Here is a 17,680-nt window from a genome sequence, read left to right as displayed (position 1 = left end):
AGTTACCAGTGACATTTTTTACAGAAGTAGAACAAAAAATTTTAACATTTCTATGGAGACACAAAAGACCCCAAATAGCCAAAGCAGTCTTGAGGGAAAAAAACGTAGCTGGAGGAATCAGACTCCCTGACTTCAGACTATACTACAAAGCTACAGTAATCAAGACAATATGGTACTGGCACAAAAACAGAAATATAGATCGATGGAACAGGATAAAAAGCTCAGACATAAACCCAGGCACCTATGGTCAACTAATCTATGACAAAGGAGGCAAGGGTATACATTAGAGAAAGACAGTCTCTTCAATAAGTGGTGCTGGGAAAACTGGACGGCCACACGTAAAAGAATGAAATTAGAACACTCCCTAACACCATACACAAAAATAAATTCAAAATGGATTAGAGACCTAAATGTAAGACTGGACACTATAAAACTCTTAGAGGAAAACATAGGAAGAACACTCTTTGACATAAATCACAGCAAGATCTTTTTTGATCCACCTCCTAGAGAAATGGAAATAAAAACAAAAATAAACAAATGGGACCTAATGAAACTTTAAAGCTTTTGCACAGCAAAGGAAACTACAAACAAGACAAAAAGACAACCCTCAGAATGGGAGAAAATATTTGCAAACGAATCAACGGACAAAGATTAATCTCCAAAATATATAAGCAGTTCATGCAGCTCTATATTAAAAAAACAAACAACCCAATCCAAAAATGGGCAGAAGACCTAAATAGACATTTCTCCAATGAAGACATACAGATGGCCAAGATGCACATGAAAAGCTGCTCAACATCACTAATTATTAGAGAAATGCAAATCAAAACTACAATGAGGTATCACCACACACCAGTTAGAATCGGCATCATCAGAAAATCTACAAACAACAAATGCTGGAAAGGGTGTGGAGAAAAGGGAACCCTCTTACACTGTGGGTGGGAATGTAATTTGATACAGCTGCTGTGGAGAACACTATGGAGGTTCCTTAAAAAACTAAAAATAGAATTACCAGATGACCCAGCAATCCCACTGCTGGGCATATACCCAGAGAAAACCATAATTCAAAAAGACACATGCACCCCAATGTTCATTGCAGCACTATTTACAGTAGCCAGGTCATGGAAGCAGCCTAAATGCCCATCGACAGATGAATGGATAAAGAAGTTGTGGTATATATATACAATGGAATATTACTCAGCCATAAAAAGGTACGAAATTGGGTCATTTGGAGAGATGTGGATGGATCTAGAGAGTGTCATACAGAGTGAAGTAAGTCAGAAAGAGAAAAACAAATATTATATATTAACACATATATGTGGAACCTAGAAAAATGGTAGATGGACCGGTTTGTGGGGCAGAAATAGAGACACAGATGTAGAGAATAAACGTATGGACACCAAGTGGGGAAAGTGGCAGGGGGTGGTGTGGTGGTAGTGGGATGAACTGGGAGGTTGGGATTGACATATATATGCTAATATGCATAAAATGGATAACTAAGAAGAACCTGCTGTATAAAAAATAAAATAAAATTCAAACCAAAAAAAGAAAATATTTTTTTAAAAGAAGCAAATATTTGTCCTTTGTGCTTCTGTCCCAAAAGAAAGGCTCTTCCTCTGATCAAATCTCATAAGCAGGATTATTATTAGCCTCTACAGTGCTTTGTGCAAATGAGGAAAATGCATGCCTCTAACTGACAAAGTTAGAAAGAGTCTTTCCTCTCTCCAGGGCTTACAGGCCACTGTCAGGGCTTAGGAGACAGAGCATGCCTGGATTTTAGCCTCTCTTGCCCTCTCTGCTGGGAGCCTTTGTGTAGAGCACTGACTACACAACTCTATGCAGTAGCCCTGCTCTTAAGGGGAACAGTTCTCAAAAACAGAAGGGGATGTGGCTGAGATGACAGATATATAGAAGAAGATGTCCATGTTAGGGAGAAATACACTTAACAGATAATGAGCACATAGCTTGATGAAGACCAGTAAAGAAATGTTATCATGGGCTTCCCTGGTGGCGCAGTGGTTGAGAGTCTGCCTGCCAATGCAGGGGACACGGGTTTGAGCCCTGGTCCGGGAAGATCCCACATGCCACAGAGTGGCTGGGCCCATGAGCCATGGCCTCTGAGCCTGCGCGTTCGGAGCCTGTGCTCCGCAACGGGAGAGGCCACAACAGTGAGAGGCCCACGTACCGCAAAAAAAAAAGAAAAAAGAAAAAAAGAAATGTTATCATGGAACCCAGACAAGTAAATAAAAGCTAGGCAAAAATTGGACCTTCTTGAGAAATCACTTAGTGTAAAACAACCACCATCAGTAGGAAAGTCTCTCTTCTTGCATCACATGTGGAATTTGGCCTCCAATGAATGGAGGTATTGACCCAGGGTAGGCATATCCAAATCATCATGCAGAATTAGTTGGAACCATTAAAAGTTTAAATAAGTACACTATGCTAAGATTTACATCAACTCCCTTCCTATTTCATGAAGTAAATTTCTCATGCTTAACAAAAAAGGAGATTTATGAAAATGTTTATATATTTTCATATTAAAATGAACAATCATTTGTTCACAGTGGCTACAATAATTCAGTCAATATTTGTGAAAGAAAAGGTGCATATTATTTTAATACGGTTTAATAATTACATAAAATCTCGCTTGCCCAAACATACATTATAAAATTAACAGTAAACACAAGTAAGTTATTCCCATTTTTATTCTGAAAATAGTAGAAATAGCAAAGACAAGCATATTGACCAGGTTATTCCATTTTGACTAATTGAGGGGGAAAACGTAATTCGATTTAATGAAATAAATAACGTAACACCCTCCTGTATCAGATCAATTCTATTGTGCATGTACTACACAGTCAGTGCTTCTGGGTTGGTTGATTTTACACATGCTATGTCTGGAGTTTCTTTCTACAGTGGAGTAATGGATCGAAAGTCTATTTGGAGGCAACTGAAGAGACAATGGAAAAAGAGGTATTTGACACAGAGTATTGACAACTCTTTCAAATTTTGCTCTAAACTGCAGCAGAAAAATGAGGCAGTAATTATTTAGGAATGTAGGATCAAAGGAGGGTTTTCTGAGGGAAGGAATTACTATGTTTTTGTATCCTCTTGGGAATGACCCAGTAGAGAGCTGGTGTGGTTGGGAAAATTGCTCTCTGTCACTCTAACACTATTTCTGAGAGTTTCTCGCTATTTTTAGCCACCATCCATGGCCAGAATTCCTTCATCTTGCAAAACTAAAACTCTATACCTATTGAACAATAACTCCCCATTCCTCTTTGCCCCTAGCCCTTGGGAATTCTTTCTGCCTTTATGAATGTGACTACTCTAGGTACCTCACATAGGTGGAATCATGTGGTATTTGTCTTTTTGTGACTGGCTTATTTCACTTAGCATAATTGTCTTCAAGGTTTATCGTCTTGTAGGATGTGCCTGAATGTCCTTCCTTTTTAAGTCTGAATAATATTGCATTGTATGTATCTACCATATTTTGTTAACCATTCTTCTGTGGATGGACACTTAGGTTGCTTCCACCTTTTGGCTTTTGTAAATAATGCTACTATGACCATGGATTTACAAATATCACTTAGAGACCCTGCTTTCAATCTGGGGGGATAAATACCCAAAAGTGGAATTGCTGGATCATATGGCAGTCCTATTTTTAACTTTTCTAAGAACTGCCATACTGTTCTCCATGTGGCTGCACCACTTTACATCTCCGCCAACAGTGCACAAGGGTTCCAATTTCTCCACATCCTGCGACACTTATTTCCCCCCCGCTTTTTTTAATAGTAGCCATTCTAATAGGTGTGAGATGATATCTCACTGGGGTTTTGATTTGCATTTCCCTAATGATTGGTTATATTGAGTATCTTTGCAGGTTGTTGGTTATTCGTATACCTTCTTTGGAGAGATGTCTATTCTAGTCTTTTGCCCATTTTTTTTTTTTTTTTTTGGCGGTACACGGGCCTCTCACTGTTGTGGCCTCTCCCGTTGCGGAGCACAGGCTCCGGACACGCAGGCTCAGCGGCCATGGCTCATGAGCCCAGCCGCTCCGCGGCATGTGGGATCCTCCCGGACCGGGGCACGAACCCGTGTCCCCTGCATCGGCAGGCGGACTCTCAACCACTGCGCCACCAGGGAAGCCCTGCCCATTTTTTAATTGGGTTGTTTTTAACTTGTAAGAGTTCTTTATATATTCTGCTGTCTTCTTGCCCACTCCACTCTGGACACATTGGTATCCTTTCTCTTCTACAAACCTCAGCCATGTTTCCCCATTAGAGTCCTTGCTATTCCTTCTGCCTGGAATGTGTGGCTTGCTCCCTCATCTCCTCATGTCTAACCCAAATTGTGCCTTCTCAGTGAGCCTCCCTATCAAGTATCATAACTCATCCCTGCTCCCCCAGCACACCCAATCCCCTTTAAAATGCTCTACTTTTTCTTTTTTTACATTTTGCTTTTCATCTTCTAATATCCTAGATAATTTACTTTTATTTTACATATTCAAATATAAACTTCTCAAGGGCAGGCATCTTTGTCTGTTTTGTTTACTGATATATCTCAAGCACCAGGTGGAGTCCTTGTGCACAGTAATTTCTCAAAAATAGTGAATACATTTTAAGCAAAAATTTTATAACTCAGTAGAGGATTTTTACTTTCCACTTGGAAATTTTCTCTTCTAAGTAGAAAATTATTTTAAGATCAGAGGCTTCTGAACATGAATTTCCTTAATTCATTTAATACATTTACCCAAACCACAGAGTTGCACAAATATTGTTCTCAGTAGATTTAGTCTTATCTCTCAGATTATAATAATTATCTCACTCTTGCTATAAAAGTAAAGAAAGGGAGGAGGAGATGCAGATAAAGAATTAATTAATCAAGCCTTTAACTTTTCTGAAAACCCGGGGAATTTTTATCAGCCTGCTTTGTTATTTACCTAATGTTACTCTCTGGAATATTAATATTACATCCTGAGATTTACATCCTTATATTGCCATGATGTATTCACACAAGTGAAGAGCAAGTGCCCTGAAAGAGCCTTTCCTTATACTTCTTGTACATTAATTCACTTTGGAGCCTTCATATTCAGGAATATCATTCACATTAAAACAACAGAGGATTGCTTTACTAAAATACAGTGTCTTGCAGCCTTTCTCATAATACACTATGTATGTTTATACAGCATACTGGGATACACAAGGGAATTGGATCCCTTGGCAAGGCTTCTGTGGCCACCCAGCCCTGCTTGGCCACCCCTGTGGCTGGTTGACCCACCTGTTGAGAAGCTCTTGCTAGATTAGATGATGTCATAGGAAGTTAATTCTTACCAATTAGTGGGTGAAACCAATTCTCTAGGACAAACATAATTTATAACTTCAAATTGTTTTCTTCATCAAATATTCTAACAAATATATTTTCTTACATAGCTACTTTCAAATTTTCAAGTCAACAATCCTTTGAATTTTTTTTTAATGTTGAGCCTTCTTTTTAATTTATTTATTTTTATTTTTGGCTGTGTTGGGTCTTCGTTTCTGTGCAAGGGCTTTCTCTAGTTGTGGCAAGCGGGGGCCACTCTTCATCGCGGTGCATGGGCCTCTCACTGTCGCGGCCTCTCTTGTTGCAGAGCACAGGCTCCAGAAGCACAGGCTCAGTAGTTGTGGCTCACTGGCCCAGCTGCTCCACAGCACGTGGGATCGTCCCAGACCAGGGCTCGAACCCGTGTCCCCTGCATTAGCAGGCAGATTCTCAACCACTGCGCCACCAGGGAAGCCCTCCTTTGAATTTTTAAAATAAGAATTTGAATATTATAGGAAAGCTCCTCACTCCTTCTGTTGGATTTGTCTATTTGACATCCAGCCCACTTGAAAAACTTTTCTATCTCTTCCTTATATTGCAGAGTCTGGAGGCCTGAGAAGTATATTTCTCTGATACCCTAGCCAGCAAATTTTGGGATGCATTTTTAGGTTCCATCTTACAGATAAACTTGCATGATACTTGAAAGGCAGCAGGAGGGCGGCGTCATTTATCTTTGCCTTCTGGCAACAGTAGAAGGCATAGCAGGAGCCTTCTAAATGCGAGTTTCTGGAATAGCTTCTATCTCCCCTGCTATTCCACCCATCCTGAAGTTACAAAGTACCAGGAGATGGGTACAAGTTTCTTGCATGCTCCTAACTCTACCAACAGAGGTTCTGTAACTTTCTGCGGTGGTACACCTAAAAGCTAGCGGTAGTCCTTTGCCTTTCCTCCTTCAGCTCCTGTAATGGTTCTGTAAGCACCTGATTTCTTGTATTAAAGCCTCTGCCTGAAACACCTACAGTGCTTTTTATGTTCTTGTCTAAGCCGTGACTGAGACACTCTTCTTAGGAAAGAGACATAGAAACTCCACTCTTTAATATAAGACATATAATAAACATATAGCTTTTAACTTTCATTTTATAGTAACAGATATGTGAATACTCTCTAAACTGTTTTCCTGTATATGAATAGGATGTAATGGCTAGCATGGGGTTTATCTGCTCACATCTCAACTGACTCCCATTCTTTAAATTTCCCATTAAACTACCAAAAAGGACTATGGTTTCTGCTCCATTTATTTTTCAGTCAAGAGTAATTTTTAAAATATCAGGCTTATAATGTTTTGTTTCTGTATTACCCAAAATACATGACCAGAAAATGAAAGGAATGTAGATCCCTAAATGAAAATAAAGGGCTCTTTCTAGAAAAAAATGGTGAATGAATTTAGAGAAGCAAACAGCAAATATTCACTACCATCTACCTACCTAAAAATAATAGAAGTAATCTTTTTCTTGTACACTACAACAAAATAAATTTCAAACACATAAAAATAATTGTATTAAAAGAAATGACCCATTAAATACTGGAAGATAATCCCAGTAACTAATTTTTCTAACTCCTAAGAAAACATTTTCTATGTGTGACACCAAAGCAAAAAAAAAAAAAAAAAAAAAATTAGAGAGTTCAGGAAGATGGCCTAAGAGTAAGACGCGGAGATCACCTTCCTCCCCACAGATACACCAGAAATACATCTACACATGGAACAACTCCTACAGAACACCTACTGAACGCTGGCAGAAGACCTCAGACCTCCCAAAAGGCAAGAAACTCCCAACGTACCTGGGTAGGGCAAAAGAAAAAAGAAAAAACAGAGACAAAAGAATAGGGACAAGACCTGCACCAGTGGGAGGGAGCTGTGAAGGAGGAAAGGTTTCCACACACTAGAAGCCCCTTCTTGGGCGGAGACTGTGGGTGGCAGAGGGGGAAGCTTCGGAGCTGAGGAGGAGAGCACAGCAACAGGGGTGCGGAAGGCAAGGCGGAGAGATTCCCGCACAGAGGATCGGTGCCAACCAACACTCACCAGCCCGAGAGGCTTGTCTGCTCACCCACAGGGGTGGGTGGGGCTGGGAGCTGAGGCTTAGGCTTCGGTCGGAGCGCAGGGAGAGGACTGGGGTTGGCTGCGTGAACACAACCTGAAGGGGTTAGTGCGCCACGGCTGGCCGGCAGGGAGTCCGGGAAAAAGTCTGGACCTGCCGAAGAGGCAAGAGACTTTTTTATCCCTCTTTGTTTCCTGGTGCGCGAGGAGAGGGGATTAAGAGCTCTCCTTAAAGGAGTTCCAGAGACGGGCGCGAGCCGCGGCCATCAGCGTGGACCCCAGAGACCGGCATGAGACGCTAAGGCTGCTGCTGCCGCCACCAAGAAGCCTGTGTGCAACCACAGGTCACTATCCACACTATCCACAACTCCCCTCCCGGGAGCAGCCCGCCACTGCCAGGGTCCCGTGATCCAGGGACAACTTCCCCGGGAGAACGCACGGCGCGCCTAAGGCTGGTGCAACGTCACACCGGCCTCTGCCGACACAGGCTCGCCCCACATCTGTACCCCTCCCTCCCCCCGGCCTGAGTGAGACAGAGCCCCCGAATCAGCTCCTTTCACCCTGTCCTGTCTGAGTGAAGAACAGACGCCCTCAGGCGACCTACAAGCAGAGGCGGGTCCGAATCCAAAGCTGAACCCCAGGAGCTGTGCGAACCAAGAAAAGAGAGGGAAATTTCTCCCAGCAGCCTCAGGAGCAGCGGATTAAATCTGCACAATCAACTTGATGTACCCTGCATCTGTGGAATACCTGATAAGACAACGAATCATCCCAAATTGAGGCACTGGACTTTGGGAGCAAGATATATTATTTTTTCCCCTTTTCCTCTTTTTGTGAGTGTGTATGTGTATGCTTCTGTGTGAGATTTTGTCTCTATAGCTTTGCTTTCACCATTTGTCCTAGGGTTCTGTCTGTCCAATTGTTTGTTTGTTTTTGTTTTTAAAAAATTTTTTCTTAATAATTATATTTTAATAATTGTTATTTTATTTTATCATCTTTCTTTCTTTCTTTTTCTTTCTTTCTATTTTTTCTCCCTTTTATTCTGAGCCATGTGGATGAAAGGCTCTTGGTGCTCCAGCCAGGAGTCAGTGCTGTGCCTCTGAGGTGGGAGAGCCAACTTCAAAGACACTGGTCCAAAAGAGACCTCCCAGGTCCATGTAATATCAAACTGCAAAAATCTCCCAGAGATCTCCATCTCAACACCGAGACCCAGCTTCACTCAACGACCAGCAAGCTAGAGTGCTGCACACCCTATATCAAACAACTAGCAAGACAGGAAAACAACCCCACCCCACCCATTAGCAGAGAGGCTGCCTAAAATCATAATAAGGCCACAGACACCCCAAAACACACCACCAGACGTGGACCTGCCCACCAGAAAGACAAGATCCAGCCTCGTCCACCAGAACACAGGCACTAGTCCCCTCCACCAGGAAGCCTACACAACCCACTGAACCAACCTTAGCCACTGGGGACAGACACCAAAAACAATGGGAACTACAAACCTGCAGCCTGTGAAAACAAGACCCCAAACACAGTACGATAAACAAAATGAAAAGATAGAAAAACACACAGCAGATAAAGGAGCAAGGTAAAAACCCACCAGACCTAACAAATGAGGAGGAAATAGTCTACCTGAAAAAGAATTCAGAATAATGATAGTAAAGATGATCCAAAATCCTGGAAATAGAATAGAGAAAATGCAAGAAACACTTAACAAGGACCTAGAAGAACTAAAGAGGAAACAAGCAACGATGAACAACAGAGTAAATGAAATTAAAAATACTCTAGAAGAGATCAATAGCAGAATAACTGAGGCAAAAGAATGGGTAAGTGACCTGGAAGATAAAATAGTGGAAATAACTACTGCAGAGCAGAATAAAGAAAAAAGAATGAAAAGAACTGAGGACAGTCTCAGAGACCTCTGGGACAACATTAAACACACCAACATTCGCATTATAGGGGTCCCAGAAGAAGAAGAGAAAAAGAAAGGGACTGAGAAAATATTTGAAGAGATTATAGTTGAAAAGTTCCCTCATATGGGAAAGGAAATAGTTAATCAAGTCCAGGAAGCACAGAGAGTCCCATACAGGATAAATCCAAGGAGAAACATGCCAAGACACATATTAATCAAACTATCAAAAATTAAATACAAAGAAAAAATATTAAAAGCAGCAAGGGAAAAACAACAAATGACACACAAGGGAATCCCCATAAGGTTAACAGCTGATGTTTCAGCAGAAACTCTGCAAGCCAGAAGGGACTGGAAGGACATATTTAAAGTGATGAAGGAGAAAAACCTACAACCAAGATTACTCGACCCAGCAAGGATCTCATTCAGATTTGATGGAGAAATTAAAACCTTTATAGACAAGCAAAAGCTGAGAGAGTTCAGCACCACCAAACCAGCTTTACAACAAATGCTAAAGAAACTTCTCTAGGCAAGAAACACAAGAGAAGAAAAAGATCTATAATAACAAACCCAAAACAATTAAGAAAATGGGAATAGGAACATACATATCGATAATTACCTTAAATGTGCATGGATTAAATGCTCCCACCAAAAGACACAGACTGGCTGAATGAATACAAAAACAAGACCCATATATATGCTGTCTACAACAGACCCATTTCAGACCTAGAGACACATACAGACTGAAAGTGAGGGGATGGAAAAAGATATTCCATAAAAATGGAAATCAAAAGAAAGCTGGAGTATCAATTCTCATATCAGACAAAATAGACTTTAAAATGAAGACTATTACAAGAGACAAAGAAGGACACTACATAATGATCAAGGGATCGATCCAAGAAGAAGATATAACAATTGTAAATATTTATGGACCCAACATAGGAGCACCTCAATACATAAGGCAAATACTAACAGCCATAAAAGGGGAAATCGACAGTAACACAATCATAGTAGGGGACTTCAATACCCCACTTTCACCAGTGGACAGATCATCCAAAATGAAAATAAACACAAGCTTTAAATGACACATCAGACAAGACGGACTTAATTGATATTTATAGGACATTCCATCCAAAAACAAAAGAATACACATTTTCCTCAAGTGTTCATGGAACATTCTCCAGGATAGATCATATCTTGGGTCACAAATCCAGCCTTGGTAAATTTAAGAAAATTGAAATCGTATCAAGTATCTTTTCCGACCACAATGCTATAAGACTAGATATCAATTACAGGAAAGATCTGTAAAAAATACAAACGCATGGAGGCTAAACAATACACTACTTATTAACCAAGTGATCACTGAATAAATCAAAGAGGAAATCAAAAAATACCTAGAAACAAATGACAATGGAGACACGATGACCCAAAAGCTATGGGATGCAGCAAAAACAGTTCTAAGAGGGAATTTTATAGCAATACAATCCTACCTTAAGAAAAAGGAAACATCTCAAATAAACAACCTAACCTTGCACCTAAAGCAATTAGAGAAAGAAGAACAAAAAAACCCCAAAGCTAGCAGAAGGAAAGAAATCATAAAGATCAGATCAGAAATAAATGAAAAAGAAATGAAAGACATGATAGCAAAGATCAATAAAACTAAAAGCTGGTTCTTTGAGATGATAAACAAAATTGATAAACCATTAGACAGATTCATCAAGAAAAAAGGGAGAACACTCAAATCAAAAGAATTAGAAATGAAAACGGAGAAATAACAACTGACACTGCAGAAATACAAAGGATCATGAGAGATTACTACAAGCAACTCTATGCCAATAAAATGGACAACCTGGAAGAAATGGATAAATTCTTAGAAATGCACAACGTGCCGAGACTGAATGAGGGAGAAATAGAATATATGAACAGACCAATCACAAGCACTGAAATTGAAACTGCGATTAAAAATCTTCCAACAAACAAAAGCCCAGGACCAGATGGCTTCACAGGCGAATTCTATCAAACATTTAGAGAAGAGCTAACACCTATCCTTCTCAAACTCTTCCAAAATATAGCAGAGGGAGGAACACTCCCAAACTCATTCTATGAGGCCACTGTCACCCTGATACCAAAACCAAAGATGTCACAAAGAAAGAAACCTACAGGCCAATATCACTGATGAACATAGATGCAAAAATCCTCAACAAAATACTAGCAAACGGAATCCAACAGCATATTAAAAGGATCATACACCATGATCAAATGGGGTTTATTCCAGGAATGCAAGGATTCTTCAATATACAAATCAATCAACGTGATACACCATATTAACAAATTGAAGGAAAAAACCATATGATCATCTCAATAGATGAAGAGAAAGCTTTTGACAAAATTCAACAACCATTTATGATAATAACCCTCCAGAAAGTATGCATAGAGGAAACTCTCCTCAACATAATAAAGGCCATATATGACAAACCCACAGCCAGCATCGTCCTCAATGGTGAAAAACTGAAAGGATTTCCACTAAGATCAGGAATAAGACAAGGTTGCCCACTCTCACCACTATTATTCAACATAGTTTTGGAAGTTTTAGCCACAGCAATCAGAGAAGAAAAAGAAATAAAAGGAATCCATATCAGAAAAGAAGTAAAGCTCTCACTGTTTGCAGATGACATGATACTCTACATAAAGAATCCTAAAGATGCTACCAGAAAACTACTAGAGCTAATCAATGAATTTGGTAAAGTAGCAGGATACAAAATTAATGCACAGAAATCTCTGGCATGCCTATACACTAATGATGAAAAATCTGAAAATGAAATTAAGAAAACACCCTCATTTACCACTGCAACAAAAAGAATAACATATCTAGGAATAAACCTACCTAAGGAGACAAAAGACTGGTATGCAGAAAATTATAAGACACTGATGAAAGAAATTAAACATGATACAAATAGATGGAGAGATATACCATATTCTTGGATTGGAAGAATCAACATTGTGAAAAATGACTCTAATACCCAAAGCAATCTACAGATTCAATGCAATCCCTATCAAACTACCACTGGCATTTTTCACAGAACTAGAACAAAAATTTTCACAATTTGTATGGAAACACAAAAGACCCCAAATAGCCAAAGCAATCTTGAGAACGAAAAATGGAGCTGGAGGAATCAGGCTCCCTGACTTCAGACTATACTACAAAGCTACAGTAATCAAGACAGTGTGGTACTGGCACAAAAACAGAAATATAGATCAATGGAACAGGATAGAAAGCCCAGAGATAAACCCACGCACATATGGTCAACTTATCTTTGATAAAGGAGGCAGGAATGTACAGTGGAGAAAGGACAGCCTCTTCAATAAGTGGTGCTGGGAAAACTGGACAGGGACATGTAGAAGTATGAGATTAGATCATTCCCTAACACCATACACAAAAATAAGCTCAAAATGGATTAAAGACCTAAATGTAAGGCCAGAAACTATCAAACTCTTAGAGGAAAACATAGGCAGAACACTCTATGACATAAATCACAGCAAGATCCTTTTGGACCCACCTCCTACAGAAATGGAAATAAAAACAAAGATAAACAAATGGGACCTAATGAAACTTCAAAGCTTTTGCACAGCAAAGGAAACCATAAACAAGAACAAAAGACAACCCTCAGAATGGGAGAAAATATTTGCAAATGAAGCAACTGACAAAGGATTAATCTGCAAAATTTATAAGCAGCTCATGCAGCTCAATAGCAAAAAAACAAACAACCCAATCCAAAAATGGGCAGAAGACTTAAATAGACATTTCTCCAAAGAAGATATACAGACTGCCAACAAACACATGAAAGAATGCTCAACATCATTAATCATTAGAGAAATGCAAATCAAAACTACAATGAGATATCATCTCATACCAGTCAGAATGGCCATCATCAAAAAATCTAGAAACAATAAATGCTGGAGAGGGTGTGGAGAAAAGGGAACACTCTTGCACTGCTGGTGGGAATGTGAATTGGTACAGCCACTATGGAGAACAGTATGGAAGTTCCTTAAAAAACTAAAAATAGAACTACCATATGACCCAGCAATCCCACTACTAGGCATATACCCTGAGAAAACCATAATTCAAAAAGAGACATGTACCAAAATGTTCATTGCAGCTCTACTCACAATAGCACAGAGATGGAAACAACCTAAGTGTCCATCATCGGATGAATGGATAAAGAAGATGTGGCACATATATACAATGGAATATTACTCAGCCATAAAAAGAAACGAAACTGAGCTATTTGAAATGAGGTGGATAGACCTAGAGTCTGTCATACAGAGTGAAGTAAGTCAGAAAGAGAAAGACAAATACCGTATGCTAACACATATATATGGAATTTAAGAAAAAAAATGTCATGAAGAACCTAGGGGTAAAACAGGAATAAAGACACAGACCTACTTGAGAATGTACTTGAGGATATGGGGAGGGGGAAGGGTAAACTGTGACAAAGCGAAAGAGAGGCATGGACATATATACAGTACCAAAGGTAAGGTAGATAGCTAGTGGGAAGCAGCCGCATAGCACAGGGAGATTAGCTCGGTGCTTTGTGACCGCCTGGAGGCGTGGGATGGGGAGGGTGGGAGGGAGGGAGATGCATGAGGGAAGGGATGTGGGAACAGATGTATATGTATGACTGATTCACTTTGTTATAAAGCAGAAACTAATAAAATAAATAAATAAATAAATAAATAAATAAATAAAATTAAAAAAAACTACCACTGGCATTTTTCACAGAATTAGAACAAAAATTTTCACAATTTGTATGGAAACACAAAAGACCCCGAATAGCCAAAGCAATCTTGAGAATGAAAAATGGAGCTGGAGGAATCAGGCTCCCTGACTTCAGACTATACTACAAAGCTACAGTAATCAAGACAGTGTGGTACTGGCACAAAAACAGAAATATAGATCAATGGAACAGGATAGAAAGCCCAGAGATAAACCCATGCACATATGGTCACCTTATCTTTGATAAAGGAGGCAAGAATATACAGTGGAGAAAAGACAGTCTCTTCAATAAGTGGTGCTGGGAAGACTGGACAGGTACATGTAAAAGTATGAAATTAGAACACTCCCTAACACCATACACAAAAATAAACTCCAAATGGATAATGACCTAAATGTAAGGCCAGAAACTATCAAACTCTTAGAGGAAAACATAGGCAGAACACTCTATGACATAAATCACAGCAAGATCCTTTTGGACCCACCTCCTAGAGAAATGGAAATAAAAACAAAAATAATCAAATGGGACCTAATGAAACTTAAAAGCTTTTGCACAGCAAAGAAAACCATAAACAAGAACAAAAGACAACCCTCAGAATGGGAGAAAATATTTGCAAATGAAGCAACTGACAAAGGATTAATCTGCAAGATTTACAAGCAGCTCATGCAGCTCAATAACAGAATACAAACAACCCAATCCAAAAATGGGCAGAAGACCTAAACAGACATTTCTCCAAAGAAGATATACAGATTTCCAACAAACACATGAAAGAATGCTCAACATCATTAATCATTAGAGAAATGCAAATCAAAACTACAATGAGATATCATCTCACACCGGTTAGAATGGCCATCATCAAAAAATCTACAAACAATAAATGCTGGAGAGGGTGTGGAGAAAAGGGAACCCTCTTGCACTGTTGGTAGGAATGTAAATTGATACAGCCACTATGGAGAACAGTATGGAGGTTCCTTAAAAAACTAAAAATAGAATTACCATACAACCCAGCAATCCCACTACTGGGCTTATACCCTAAGAAAACCATAATTCAAAAAGAGTGTACCAAAATGGTCATTGCAGCTCTATTTACAATAGCCAGGACATGGAAGCAACCTAAGTGTCCACCATCGGATGAATGGATAAAGAAGATGTGGCACATATATACAATGCAATATTACTCAGCCATAAAAAGAAACGAAATTGAGATATTTGTAGTGAGGTGAATGGACCTAGAGTCTGTCATAGAGAGTGAAGTAAGTCAGAAAGAGAAAAACAAATTCCGTATGCTAACACATGTATATGGAATCTAAGAGAAAAAAAAAAAGGTCATGAAGAACCTAGGGGTAAGACGGGAATGAAGACACAGAACTACTAGAGAATGGACTTGAGGATAGGGGGAGGGGGAAGGGTAAGCTGTGACAAAGTGAGAGAGTGGCATGGACATATATACACTACCAAACGTAAAATAGATAGCTAGCGGGAAGCAGCCGCATAGCACAGGGAGATCAGCTCGGTGGTTTGTGACCACCTAGAGGGGTGCGATGGGGAGGGTGGGAGGGAGGGAGATGCAAGAGGGAGGAGATATGGGAACATATGTATATGTATAGCTGATTCACTTTGTTATAAAGCAGAAACTAACACACCATTGTAAAGCAATTATACTCCAATAAAGATGTTAAAAAATTTTTAAAGAGGTTTTTCCATAATATTTTCATTTCAGAAGTTTTAAAATATATCAAAATTAGAAACAGTACTTGCCACCTAGTTTTAACAATCGTTTACATTGTGCCATAGTCACTTCATGCCTCTATTTTTATTATATCATTCCAAAATAAATGAAAAGTACCAAGATATTTCACTTCTAAATGCTTCAACACAGATGTCCAAAAAGCTGGAACATACTCCAAAGTACCACAATACCTTTATGACACCTAACAAAATTGACAATTATTCTGTCATTTAATATCTAGTCCATTATCAAATTTCCTCATTGAAACAAATAGGAAATTAACTGTTTTTGTTCAGACCAGGATCAAACATTACATTTGGTTGTTATCTCTCTGAAGCCTTTTGTAATCTAGAACCCTCTACCCCAACTTTATCTGCCCGTGGCACTGACTCTTCTAAGAGCTCAGATCAGTTTTCTTAGAGAAAATGCCACATTCTGGACTGATTATTTCTTCATGGTGTTATTTAACATTATTTAAGATTGATAGATTTCATTCTGAAAAAGGAAAGAATTGAGACAGACATCCAGAGCTGTCCAATAGAACTTTCTACAATGATGGAAATGTTGTACGTCTATGCCATTCATCATGGCAGCCACTAGTCACATTGCTATTCAGCACTCAAAGTGTAGCTAGTGCAACGAAAGAACTAAATTGTAATTTAATTTTAATTAATTTGTTTTAAGTTTGAATAGCTATGTGTGGCTAGTGCCTACTGAATCATTTGTGTAACACAAAAGTTAATATAAAGTGCCTACATTCTGCCTGTATGTAGCAGGTATTTGATAAATGTTGGCCCGTCTCTCTTTTAAATGTATTTTTAAAGCATGTTATGCAATGTATTATCATATATTGAATATCGAATGAAGCTGTATGTATGACCTTATAGTGTCATTAAGACCTTTCCAACAGCAGAGAAGTAAAGGCCATCTGTTTACTTCTGCAATCCTTATGATCAGCACCAATTGCTATAGTTATCAGGTTATATCCATGATCTGTATGCAAAAATATCTCAGAAATAGTGCAGTTATTCTGCTTCTGTATTCACATCTTTAACATATATACATAAGGTTTAAGAGTTAGAATTCACATTTTCTGAAATAGCTAGACCTGCACATTCACTTTTCTTTCAAATTGCGTATAGTGTGTGGTTAGGATTACTTAGAACAAGCTAGGGTAATGAGATTTAATACTGTGTCTTTTATTCCAACTTAGAAAAAGGATCTCTTTTTCCACGGGATTGAAGCTGGAGCTCCAGAGAGCCTGCCTGATAGTGAATACAACACAGAGGAAAGTAGAACTGAGACACAGATCCACTTGGCCCCTGGATCCAACCATGCCTGCAGCAGACAATTTTGAATGAGGAGGATCATTTCCACACTTTTCAGTTTCACAAGCCAAGAAATTCCTTGTTTTTCCTAAGCTAACTTGAATTGTGTTTCTTTCTGTCTTTGAACCTGAAAGAGTGCTGTCAAAATGTAACAACCACAAGAGCATACAATTTGGAATCAGACAAACTAGATTCTGACATATCTCTGATCTAGTTTCCACATCTAGAAATAACAACGCCTTCCTCTTAGGCCTGTCCCGAGGACTAAATGAAATAGTATAGTCTGCATGTGAGAGACACTGAATATACTGGTTCCATTTTTGAATTTCCCCTGGGAGCTGTATTTTTTTTTTTTTTTTTTTTTTTTTGCGGTACGCGGGCCTCTCACTGTCGTGGCCCCCCCCGCCGCGGAGCACAGGCTCCGGACGCACAGGCTCAGCGGCCATGGCCCACGGGCCCAGCCGCTCCACGGCACGTGGGATCCTCCCGGACCGGGGCACGAACCCGCGCCCCCTGCATCGGCAGGCGGACCCTCAACCACTGCGC

Source organism: Mesoplodon bidens (genome assembly GCF_964165515.1).
Source record: "Mesoplodon bidens genome assembly, chromosome: 4".
NCBI classification, from domain to species: Eukaryota; Metazoa; Chordata; class Mammalia; order Artiodactyla; family Ziphiidae; genus Mesoplodon; species Mesoplodon bidens.
This window is presented reverse-complemented; position numbering follows the sequence as displayed.